Source organism: Panicum virgatum, chromosome 8N (assembly GCF_016808335.1).
Source record: "Panicum virgatum strain AP13 chromosome 8N, P.virgatum_v5, whole genome shotgun sequence".
Taxonomy (NCBI): domain Eukaryota; kingdom Viridiplantae; phylum Streptophyta; class Magnoliopsida; order Poales; family Poaceae; genus Panicum; species Panicum virgatum.
In genome coordinates, this window is record NC_053152.1 from 9,836,389 (window position 1) to 9,847,557 (window position 11,169).

General features: G+C 47.9%; 1 pseudogene; it reads left to right on the plus strand.

Moving 5' to 3' along the window:
• Window positions 1-3,417: 3,417 nt before the first annotated feature.
• LOC120684763 lies at window positions 3,418-5,845 on the plus strand (annotated as a pseudogene).
• Window positions 5,846-11,169: the final 5,324 nt, after the last annotated feature.

The window sequence follows — 11,169 nt, forward strand, 5'->3', positions numbered from 1 at the left end:
GGGTTACTTTCAATTTTGAATTTCGTCGGCTCTTGAATATTGGTAAAGCCTGATGCGGTGCCATCGGCTTTTGGAGTGTCCGAGCAAGCAATTAAGTGATAAGGAACTTTATTCATTAAAGATAAAGTTTTTTACAAGAGGAAGAGCCGATTTGACAAAGGGGCGAATCCTTCGGCTCAATCTATGCTACAGTACTACTCCTACAGTACTACCTACATCTACCACCTGTAGGTACTTAGGTGCCTACGGCGCTTTGGGCTTCGCGCCGGCACGTTTCCGCCGTCGCTGTCGTCGCCGTCGTTGTTGCTGCCGCCGCTCTTGTCGGCGCTGCTGCCGTCGCTGGCCTCGTCGTCGCTGCTCCAGCCGCCACCGCCGTTGCTTTCCTCCTTGCTGTCCTCCTGGGAGGAGCCGATGGAATTGCAGCCAGAGGAGGAGGAGATCGCCATGGCTACAGGAGGTTTGGGTGCTCTGCGCTGTTTGGCCGAGGGAGGAAGACGAGTTTGTGGTGAAAGGAGTCGATTCAGGATGAGATTAAATAGAAAAAATGGAAGATGAATCGACACTTTCACATTCTACGAGGAGCCGGCTGCAGAGACATTGCGTCTTCCGTGGTGGTTGTAGTGCGTTTTAATGAGCATCAACAGGAAGATGAAGCAACGAGATGGTTTTGGAATTATCATTGCCAAAACCAGGGGGGCATGTGTTATCGCCATAAATTAACAGGGTTAATTAATGGGCCACAAGTGAGTTGGGCTTAATGCAGAAGTTAAAGGAGGCTTACGAATCGGCTCCTGCATGGGCGTTCGGGCCATCTGGACCATGTACCCTTAGATTTAAGTTCAGTTTGAGTTAGAGATAGAGTCCAATATGGACACGTTAGTTTATATTATTTTCCAAGTCTCCGGACTATAAATATGTACCCTATGACATTTGTAAAAGAAGTGGACGTCATCACGTTTTGCAACAACACCTCGGCGCACCGCCGCCCCTAATTCTAGGGTTTCATCCAAGTAAGTGCCATTCAACTCTGATTGCACCTCGCAATCAGGGCGCCATTGCTCTTGCTTCTATCTTGGTATTACTCGTGCTGAAGCGTTTTTTATGGCGAGTAATGCTAGTTATCCTGATGTTTCGCAGCATGTTTTAGTAGATTCATTATGCGCTTACTTGTTTATTATCTGTGAACATCATGATATCTCTGTACGATCATGTTCTAATCTTATGCTAATTCTCGTTACGTAGAGTTAGTCGTGCGGAGATAATACCTTGCTTTGTTTCATTTAGTAGATCCGATCTGTTACGGTTTGTTCTTGTTCCATGAGAATTGGCTCAATATCTACTAGATTAGGCCTTGCAAACGGATTGGATGTTCCGGTGGTATGTCAGATGCTTTGTTTTGGCCTTAATGGGGATTTGTTCCGGGAATCGGCTCTTGCTAGTTCTTAGGCCTCCGTTCTGGATAAGGTTTAGCCATCTATCATGCTCGTTAGGCCCAATTACGTGTAGGATGATCCAATTTAGTAGTGAAGCTTTGACCGTCGTGGGTTGGATCAACTAGATTTAATTAAAGCAAGTTTTACTGTTATCTGTTTTAACTGTCAATATCCGGATATATACAGATCTGATCTAACACCGGGACTCAATCGGTTCTTTAAAAGCCGATGCAAGTGTCGTCCCGGGGAGCCGACCACGGCTCGAACTAATATTTACACATGTTTATGCGTGCAGGCAAATCGTCGAAAGCACGTTCGCACCTTCCTGATCGGGTATAGGTCAGGTGGCACGCCCTGCATCTCCGGAACCATCGGCGTGTGTCAGGATCTGGGCTGTTGACCGAGGGATCGGTGACAGCCAGCGCCCCGGCAGCCTCCCAGCTCTTCGTGTTGCCTGTCGCTACTAGCCGGTGGGTTTTGACCGACAACAGCACCTCGCCCCGTCGCTGCTCCTCACTGCAGGTGAGGGGCAAGCAGAGGGGGAGGGGAGGGGAGGCAGAGAAGGGATCGCCGTCGGAGGGAGAAGCGAGGAGAGAGGCACCGGCGGAGGGAGGAGCAAGGGAGGGGAGCGCCGTCGGAGGGAGAAGCGACCGAGGTAGACGAGCGAGAGGGAGCCATGTGTTGGAGGGCAGAGGCAGAGGGAGCAGTGTGAGAGTTTAAGTGTGGGGCGGTGCAGCTTTGCCAAGTGTCGGATCTGGGACACTCGGCAAAGGATTTGTTTGCCGTGTGTTTCAGTTTGGCACTCGGCAAAGGAAAGCTTTGCCGAGTGTTTTTTTTTAAATGTACTCGGTAAAGTAAGGCTTTGCCGAGTGTTCTTTTTTCGCTGGGTGTATTTGAAGTGGCACATGGCAAAGGGGATGTTTGCCGAGTGTCCGATGGAAAACACTCGGCAAAGCAATAGCTAGGCACTCGGCAAATAGCGATTTTCCGGTAGTGCACCCCCAATCTCACAAGCAGCTATTTATTTTATTCTCATTGGTAGACAACGTACTCGTGACTATGAGACAACCACAGAGACTTCATCAATCTCAAATCTTCTAATCTTCAGGCGGTGAGTTCGTGTGCTTGCTCCACTTGTAGTGTCTTACAGCATAAAAAAACAGTGAATCGAATCATCAGGTTGGTGCTGAGATCACCACATCAACCACAAGCTAATTAACCAGCCGGATCGGATCTGCATATATAGCAGGAACTTCGTTCTATACTTCTATCCATGCAAAGATTGTTCCATTTCGAGGGCAGCATGCAAACGAACAAAAGTTCCCATGATGAACGCACGGGATACGTAAGACAAATGGGAAGAAACAAAACTTGATCTGCCTTTTTATTGGCACTTCCTCACCTTTGTTCAGCGTACGCCATTCTGCCAGAATGTTTTCCCCACCATTATCCATCAGCGTACAGCATGGACCATTCCATGCTCCACATCTGCACATGGCTGATGGCTCCTGTTATCAGAGTTGAGATCGTCGTTCCTACCATGCAATGCTCCATGAATGTGGAGGAGCATTCTGAACCATCCGATCGCGAGTGAAACACCCGATCGATCTATAGCCGTAATTCAACAATGTAGAGGTAGTATGCGATGGCCTGTTCTAAACCCTAAACCCTAAATTAGTCTGCTTATATGTTACGCTCATCAGCTAATGTTGGAGAAAAATGATGCTCCAGGATTTCCTTGAAGACTACTCATCCCATTTCTAGCACATTGGTGAAATGCAAGCGCATTTCTCCACGCTAAACACTCGGAACGCAGTTTGGTACCAACCTCCACTACGCCTACAAATCGACAGCAGACACCCAAGTGCTGCTCTGCTGCTATACACAAGACCTGCTCTGAGCAAAGAAGAACACGCAGCTGCTTATTAGTATAAACCAGTACGTAGACGGTGGTAGGGCAAAAGCTCCATCCGGGAGAGGCGAGATGCATGGGCTACTACGGCCATGGTCGCGCGCCATTGCCACGGTGCTGCTAGGTCTCTCGACGGAAGCGTCTCTCGTCGCTGCCGGAACGCAAGATGAAGCGGCAGCACCAAGGCCGGGCGGCAATGTGGCCGTCGACGCGTCGAGGATTGCTGTCTCGGCAGCGGCGGCGGCGCCGTGGGGCGTGAACATCTCGGCCATCTGCCTGTCCACGCCGTACCCGGGCGCGTGCGAGACGGCGCTCTCGTCGCCGGCGTCGGGTTCGGCGAGGGACCCGTTCGCGGCGTCCGCGCAGTTCGCGATGGCCCGGGCCGCGTCGGCGCGCGCGCTGGCGCGGAAGCTCTCGGGGGCGTCGTCCTCGTCCTCGCGGTGCCTTCGCGGCGCGCCGCCGACGGGCGTGGAAGACTGCGCCGAGCTGCTCGGCATCAGCCTCGACCAGCTCGGCGACGCGCTCGCCGCGGCCGCGGGCGACGCGGACGGGGTCACCACCTGGCTCAGCGCCGCTCTGACGAACCAGGGCACCTGCGTCGACAGCCTCGCCGCCGATCCGGACTCCGCAGGGCGCGACGCCGTGCGCGCGCGGGTCTCCGCGCTCGCCCAGTTCATTGCCACGGCGCTGGCCCTGCACGGCAACAAGCTCAACGCCTACGACGCGCGTGGCGGCGGCAGCACGCCGCCGCCTGGAGCGCCCACGCCACCAGCGGCGTTCCCTTCCTGGGTAACCGAACACGAAAGGAAACCAATGTTTTAAATAGCGGGCTAAGCCATTTAGCTATTTTTGTTCAAAAACAAGCTATAGCCGGCTATAACGGGTTATAACGGCAGCTAAGAGCTAAATTGTACATGAAAAAACTTAGCTAAATCTCTCTCAAACAGCTATAGCCGGAGATAGCCGAAGCTATAGCCGGAGATTTAAAACTTTGCAGGAAACTCCTGGAGGCCCCCGCGGGAGCGACGAGCGGCGGCGTCACCATTGATGCAGTGGTGGCGCTCGACGGCAGCGGGACGCACAGGAGCATCAACGAGGCGATCGCGGCCGTGACGGCGGCGGCGAACGGTGGCACCGGCGTCGGAGGGGGAGGCGGGAGGAAGGTGATCCACGTGAAAGCCGGGCGGTACGAGGAGAGCGTGAGCATCTCGAGCAAGCAGAAGAACGTGATGCTGATGGGAGACGGCAAGGGGAAGACGGTGATCGTCGGACACAAGAGCGCCGCCGACGGCTACACCACCTACGTCACCGCCACCGTCGGTACGTGCTTTACGTCGGCATCTAGCTAGGATCTATGCACAGAATCTACACACCTATTAGTGATTTGATCTTGGGGAAAACTGGGTTAATGTTAAATCTTCAATAATGCAAAAGATTAAACACCCAAAATGGTAGGATTGCAACCATTTTTTTTTGCATGTAGATGCAAATTTAAATGGGCAAGCAAGTGAAAGATGTCCTGGTTCGATTTGATCGTTAGATGCCTCCCCTTTTCTAGCCTTTGTTGCCATCTCCTCTACATGTAGCACACCTACACTAGTACTGGGTGGCACGCATCAATGCATGGTTCGTGGTTGCACCGTGAGCACCGTCAAATGCAGCGTCGACAGCGATGTTTCACTTGCCATGTCGCCCACTCTTCACCTTTTCTCCATTGTGCTCGACAGTACACTCCCATTGTGTCTTCCGTACATTCTAGCACCTTAAGCCTTTTGTTGATCTCTGCGTGTGGTACAGCTGCCATGGGCTCGGGCTTCATCGCCAAGGGCCTCACCATCGTCAACAGCGCCGGGCCAGGGAATGGCCAGGCCGTTGCGCTGCGCGTCGGTGGCGACCTCTCCGTCGTGTACCAGTGCGCCATCCAGGCGTACCAGGACACCTTGTACGTGCACTCCAACCGCCAGTTCTACGCGGAGGATGACATTGCCGGCACGGTGAACTTCATCTTTGGCAACTCTGCCGTGGTCATCCAGAACTGCAACATCCAGGCTCGGAGGCCAAGCCCGGGGCAGAAGGACACGGTCACGGCCCAGGGCCGGACGGATCTGAACCAGAACACCGGGATCTCCATCCACAAGTGCAGGATCACCGGGGCACCAGACCTCGGCGGCACGCCGTTGTATCTAGGCCGTCCGTGTCAGAAGTACTCGCGGACTGTCGTGATGGAGAGCTTCCTTGACCGTTCAATCTCGCCCGCAGGTTGGCTAGAGTGGTCGGGCCAGTTTGCCCTGAACACGCTGTACTCGGTGAGTACAGTAACACTGGGCCTGGCGCTGGGACAAGGAAGCGGGTGACATGGACTGGGGTGCACACGTCACTGTCCAGATCAGATGCCACAAGGTTTACAGTGGCGAATTTTATCATGGGAGACTCGTGGTTGGGTGGCACTGGAGTGACCTATACTTCTGGACTGTGAGGTAGAATGTGGTCTAAAACATGTATTTATAGCCTGGACCAATTAACCATGACCGGATATGAACCAATTTAAATAAAATAAAATGTGGAAAAGGATATAACTGCGATGCCTTGATTTGAAGGGAAGCCATAGGACTCAGGAGTATATACATTGTGGAGAAAAAATGTGTTGAGTTGTATGTGGCGCTTGTGTGTTATGGATCTGTGTGTATCCCGTTCATGGTGGCGTACGTGGAAGAATAATTAGCCACACGAAAGGGGACGCATATACACTTCCATAGCTCTCTCAATCATCATCACAAAAGTGTTGATGCACTATATCGCTCATGTTCATGAAACAAAGAATCAATATGCTACTAAGTACCATATACTATGCCAAAGCCATGAAGGGAAGTGTGCAAAATGCACGCATGATTGTTTATCTTTTATCGGTCAAATCATGTACATGTAAAATGGTCAGTTGGTCAGATTACTTGTGGTAAAATCTGCTCACCTAGATTTAAATCTTAGACTTGTACTTTTCTAAATTAATTTCAAGAAGAAATGGCGTGGATTATTCATTCGTAGGCTATATATATATATATATATATATATATATATATATATATATATATATATATATATATATATATATATATATATATATATATACCGGTCTTCAATGAGACATCCATAGTAACTTTGTCAGTAAGATATGCGGGTTCAATCTTTCGTAGGTTTCTCACTTGTATTGCCAGCAGACTGGAGTTGAATTGATGGGGAGGGATCTCTACTGCACTGAAAGCTAGATGTGATCGCATAATGCTGGTTCGTTGCATTGGTACAATGGACTTTCCTAGAACTGTTCAGACCCACTTTGAACCGACTACGGCTCAACTAAACCAAACGAGAAATATGCAGTTTACCATGCAAAACAGTTCAACCACAACTTGTATATGTGTTGACGGTCGTTAAGTGCAAAATCTGACCATCAACTATACTCACAAAAGAAGAAAAACCATACCTCTTACTCACATATTTGTATCACTAATCTAGCTCCACAGTTGTTTTGGAAAATTTATCTATTCAGGAGCACAAGTCCAGAATAAGAAGAAAACACGAAGAATACGCAGACAAAGTCATAGAAGATCACGTCCTGTGTAACACAAGCAAAACAGGCCCACCTGATAGGCCAAACCGACCAACCAGACCCCGGCGCCAACAACCTGACACGAGAGCCCACCAAGCAGTCACACGAAGAAAGGCGGTGGCCAGGGGCGCCAAGGTGGGGCCGGCCGAAACATAGGTTCGTCTGAACCTTCCCTGGTTCCCGGCCAGGTGCATTTTGGCGGGAGATCAGCTCTTATCCTATAGAGGTCGGTTAGGGATGTTTCCATGTAAAGAGTTCGAAAGGATTTTGATGTCGCCTAGAGGGGGGTGAATAGGCGTGACCTGAAAAATTACAACTAAAGCAGCGGATTAAAACTCACTGCCATTCAAAATCGATGCCACCGGTTTTGCAAAACTAGTGCCACCGGTTTTACTCTGAGCAGTGAACCCCTCAAAACCAAAAGTGAGGCTAAAAAACTTAGTTGCGAACCAAACTTGGAGATGATGATCAGAGTTACTTCCTTGTCTATATCTCCAAGTACCTGCACTCAAAAAGCCTATACAATACAAACGAGCAACTTCACTAAATTTACAAGTGAATACATAAGAGGCTCAAACCACCAAGGAGACACAAGATTTGTTTCACCGAAGTTCGGATTCACCATGTTCACCACGTGTGAGTCCTAGTCTCCGTTGAGGCACCCAAGAAGAATACCTTCTTCTTGAGCTATCTAGCCTCACCTTAGTAACCCGAGTTACTAAGGGTTCTTTCTCGATGTAGGGTTGGTACAAACTTCCTGAGGCACACCACAACCGTTGGGTGCTCCCAGGCAACACCTAGCCGTCTTGGAGGCACACCTCCAAGAGTAACAAACACTTCACATAGGCTTGATGATGTCCAACAGTGCTCAAGGGGTTTGAGTGCTCTCAAACTGCTCACTTTGGCTTCTCTCTCTACTACCCAACTCTAAGATCTCACAAGATCAAGCAACCTCACAAAGAGGGATTGGAGTGAGCAAGAATGGCTTTGGCTTTAGCAAGAAATGACAAGGAAGCACACCCGCAACCTCTAGAACAGCAGCTTGCCACTGAGGGGGGTCGTGGGGTATAAATACCTGACTCCCCAAAAACTAGCCGTTACAGACCCAGTAGAAACCGGTTCCACCGGTTTTACAAACCGGTGCCACCGAAATTCAAACCAACTAGTCGTTGAGACGACTGACACAAAAGCGGTGCCACCAGTTTCCCAAAACCGGTTCCACCGGATTTGCTCTGGAAAACCCAAGAAATGTGTATGTGTAGCTTTTGTTTCTCTCAAGAATGAGCACGGAGACATTGTCAAAACACCTTGTGATGCATTCCTCATGATAGTACAACATTCCTAAACTCAGATCAAATATAAAAGCAATATCATGCACTTGAGCTTCATCAATATGAGCCATGCCATACTTTGTCAATATGTCCATCCTGAGAGTTGCATCCATCTTTGTCTTCTTTTGAAATGAGCACTTCAACATTGAGCTAGTGATTTGAACCTTTGTCTTTGAATGAAATCCACTTCCAGTTCAACTCACTATGTAATTCTTGGAATGATTGGCACTTGCTTATATGAGCACCATACATGACCAAGATTCATCAAGTTGAATCCAAAGAAAGTTTCTTCACCCTAGCATTGGTTTCTCGGCACAAACCAATTGCCCTTCTCCAAGCTTAGTTCCTCGAAACACTATTCCGAATTCCAACTCTTCATACTTGCGTCAAATAGAGCTCCATCAAAACTTGTATCACATTTAAATCAACTATGAAACCCATTTTCATAATTCTTTTGCAACTTATGTCTTCTTTTTGACAGAAAGTCCATTTCTTCATAAGAAATTCCTTTCTAATACTATGACCTTCTCAACAAGCTTCATTATGATATGAGAACAAAATGATTGTCATCAAACACGCGTCTCAATTCATATAACACATATTGCTTGTCAACATTATCACTTTTGATCATAGTGTCTTCTCAAATGAGCCTTTTATCCTTTCTTTCAGTGCCTTCTCATCACGAATATTTCATTTCTATTACAATCAATTCTTGCTCATATACTCAACAACATGATTAGTTCTTTAATTGTGGTGTCATTTAACTCACCAAAACACACTAGGGGCCTAAATGGACTTTCAAAGTTGGCAGGGACCGACCTCAAGCACTATATAAGAGGCCTCCCACCACTCTCTCTCACACACACCACTTGGAGAAGCCTCTCTCTCTCTCTCTTTCTCACTCACTCACTCTCTTGTGACTTGCACTCCTTAGGGTAGTGGAGCTAGGCTAGTGCCTCATTTCCTTAGCGAATCAAGTCGTCTTGGGGTCGGCGAGCAATCCGCAGCCTCCGGTATGGCTTTGTATTCCAAATTTTGTTATGCTATTCATACAGAGTTCATTCATGGTTATCTTGCTATGTTCTTAGCTTGCTTAGCCATGATCTGTTCTTCGTCAAGTTGTATTAGTTGTTTGCTTAGATCAGATGATCTGGGTAAGGATATTGGTTTGTTGTGCTTTCAGGCTTGCCTTAGCATCTTACCTGTCCATCGGAAGGGTGGGGGACCCGGGGGTGCTAAGGTAGTGACCTCATATGCGGTCATGGTGCCCGGGTATGCGGGATCCCTCGGATATGACGGTGCTCCATGGTTTGACTGGGGTAGACCGCAAGTGGTGAAAGCCCTGTCGGTCCGCTAGGAAGCTGCTTCTCGGTTAATGTACTCCCCGACGTTTGGGTATCGTATAGGAGTTCATGCAAAGATGAAACGGGACTAGATGTTCTCCAGTGCGGGTCATTCTCCCCAATGTCCCTAATTTCCCGGCACCTGCAGCTCTAAGCATGTGGCTAACATAACTTCTCTGCTAACATAAATAGTATACTAAGATCTGTTGCCTATGCTCCCACTAACCTTAGGTGTATTCTTTTATTCTTTATTCATGAGAGTTGGTTGTTCTGTGTGTGTCACATTATCCCTAATTATGCTTTATTATCACTTACCCATATATAATCAGCAGTCTGCACCTTATCTCATAATGTTATGGTTGTGTAACTAGTAAACATCTTTACACACCTCGCCATCCCTCGGGAAAAATATAAATAACGATACCCTGAATACTTTCGGGTGAAATGCTGCAACGGTACATCTGTGCACTTGCAGATCCTTCTGTAATCATTAAGACATACCGCACAGCGTTTCATGGCGTCATTGCTATGAAACTAACCCGTTCATAATGATTATGCTATGGAATGCCCACCGGCATTTCTGGCGCCGTTGCTGGGAATTAACCCCTCCTAGTAGCGATGTTAAGAAATGTCAACAATATGCAGTTTCGGTGGGAGGTTGTAGTTTATAAGATATATGGCTTACAGTTTGGGCAACGGTAGGATTGCAAACATGATGTCAATGTACTAGTAAAGAAAGTCTGAATGGCACTGGCGACCTGATCAAGACACACACTTTTCCTGAACGAAAGATACAACAAGTTACAATAAAAGGACCATTCTATGATTTATTTTTATCAATTAACATAGGTGTATCTTTGTTCAAACTCCTTATTGATGACCATGCACTTCATTCAACTGGATCTTTACACCATGACCTGGCAGTGAAACATAATTGAATGATTAATGATCAATTTCTGAGGTTAAATTACTGTACTCTTGCATGTTGTGCACGCGTTACTAGTCTGAAAAGGATCAACATCATAACATGACTTTTTACCTCTTGAGGAGCAGCAGGAAATGGAGGTTGTGTGCAATATCTTTTCAAGTATAGCATCACCGTAGCATCGTATTCCAACCACTGGTCGCGTGTAAGTAGATCAACGATGCACTGCATCATTCCCTCACCGTTACTCTGCAACGTTCTCACCTCTTTACAACAGATATCACGTTTGGTTGGGAGTATACGGGAGCGATTCGATTTCAAGATGTAGGGGTAGCATACTTCCAAATGTAGTTCCTTTGTGTCTTTGTACATGGTTTCTTACAAAACCAACATCCACCACTCACAGGGTCAGGAGACACTATAGAGAACACTAGTAGGAGGAGAATGTCTACTTTCTTTTTTGACATCGTCCTACTGCTAATATAGCAGGTACAGTACTGAACACCTGAGTGAACGAATGAACAAGGCCCTAAGCCCAATTTTGTGTCTGACTCCCGCATACAAATGTGCTTCTATATATAGGAGGCAAAGCATGAAGTGGGGGTATACACAAGGGTTTAA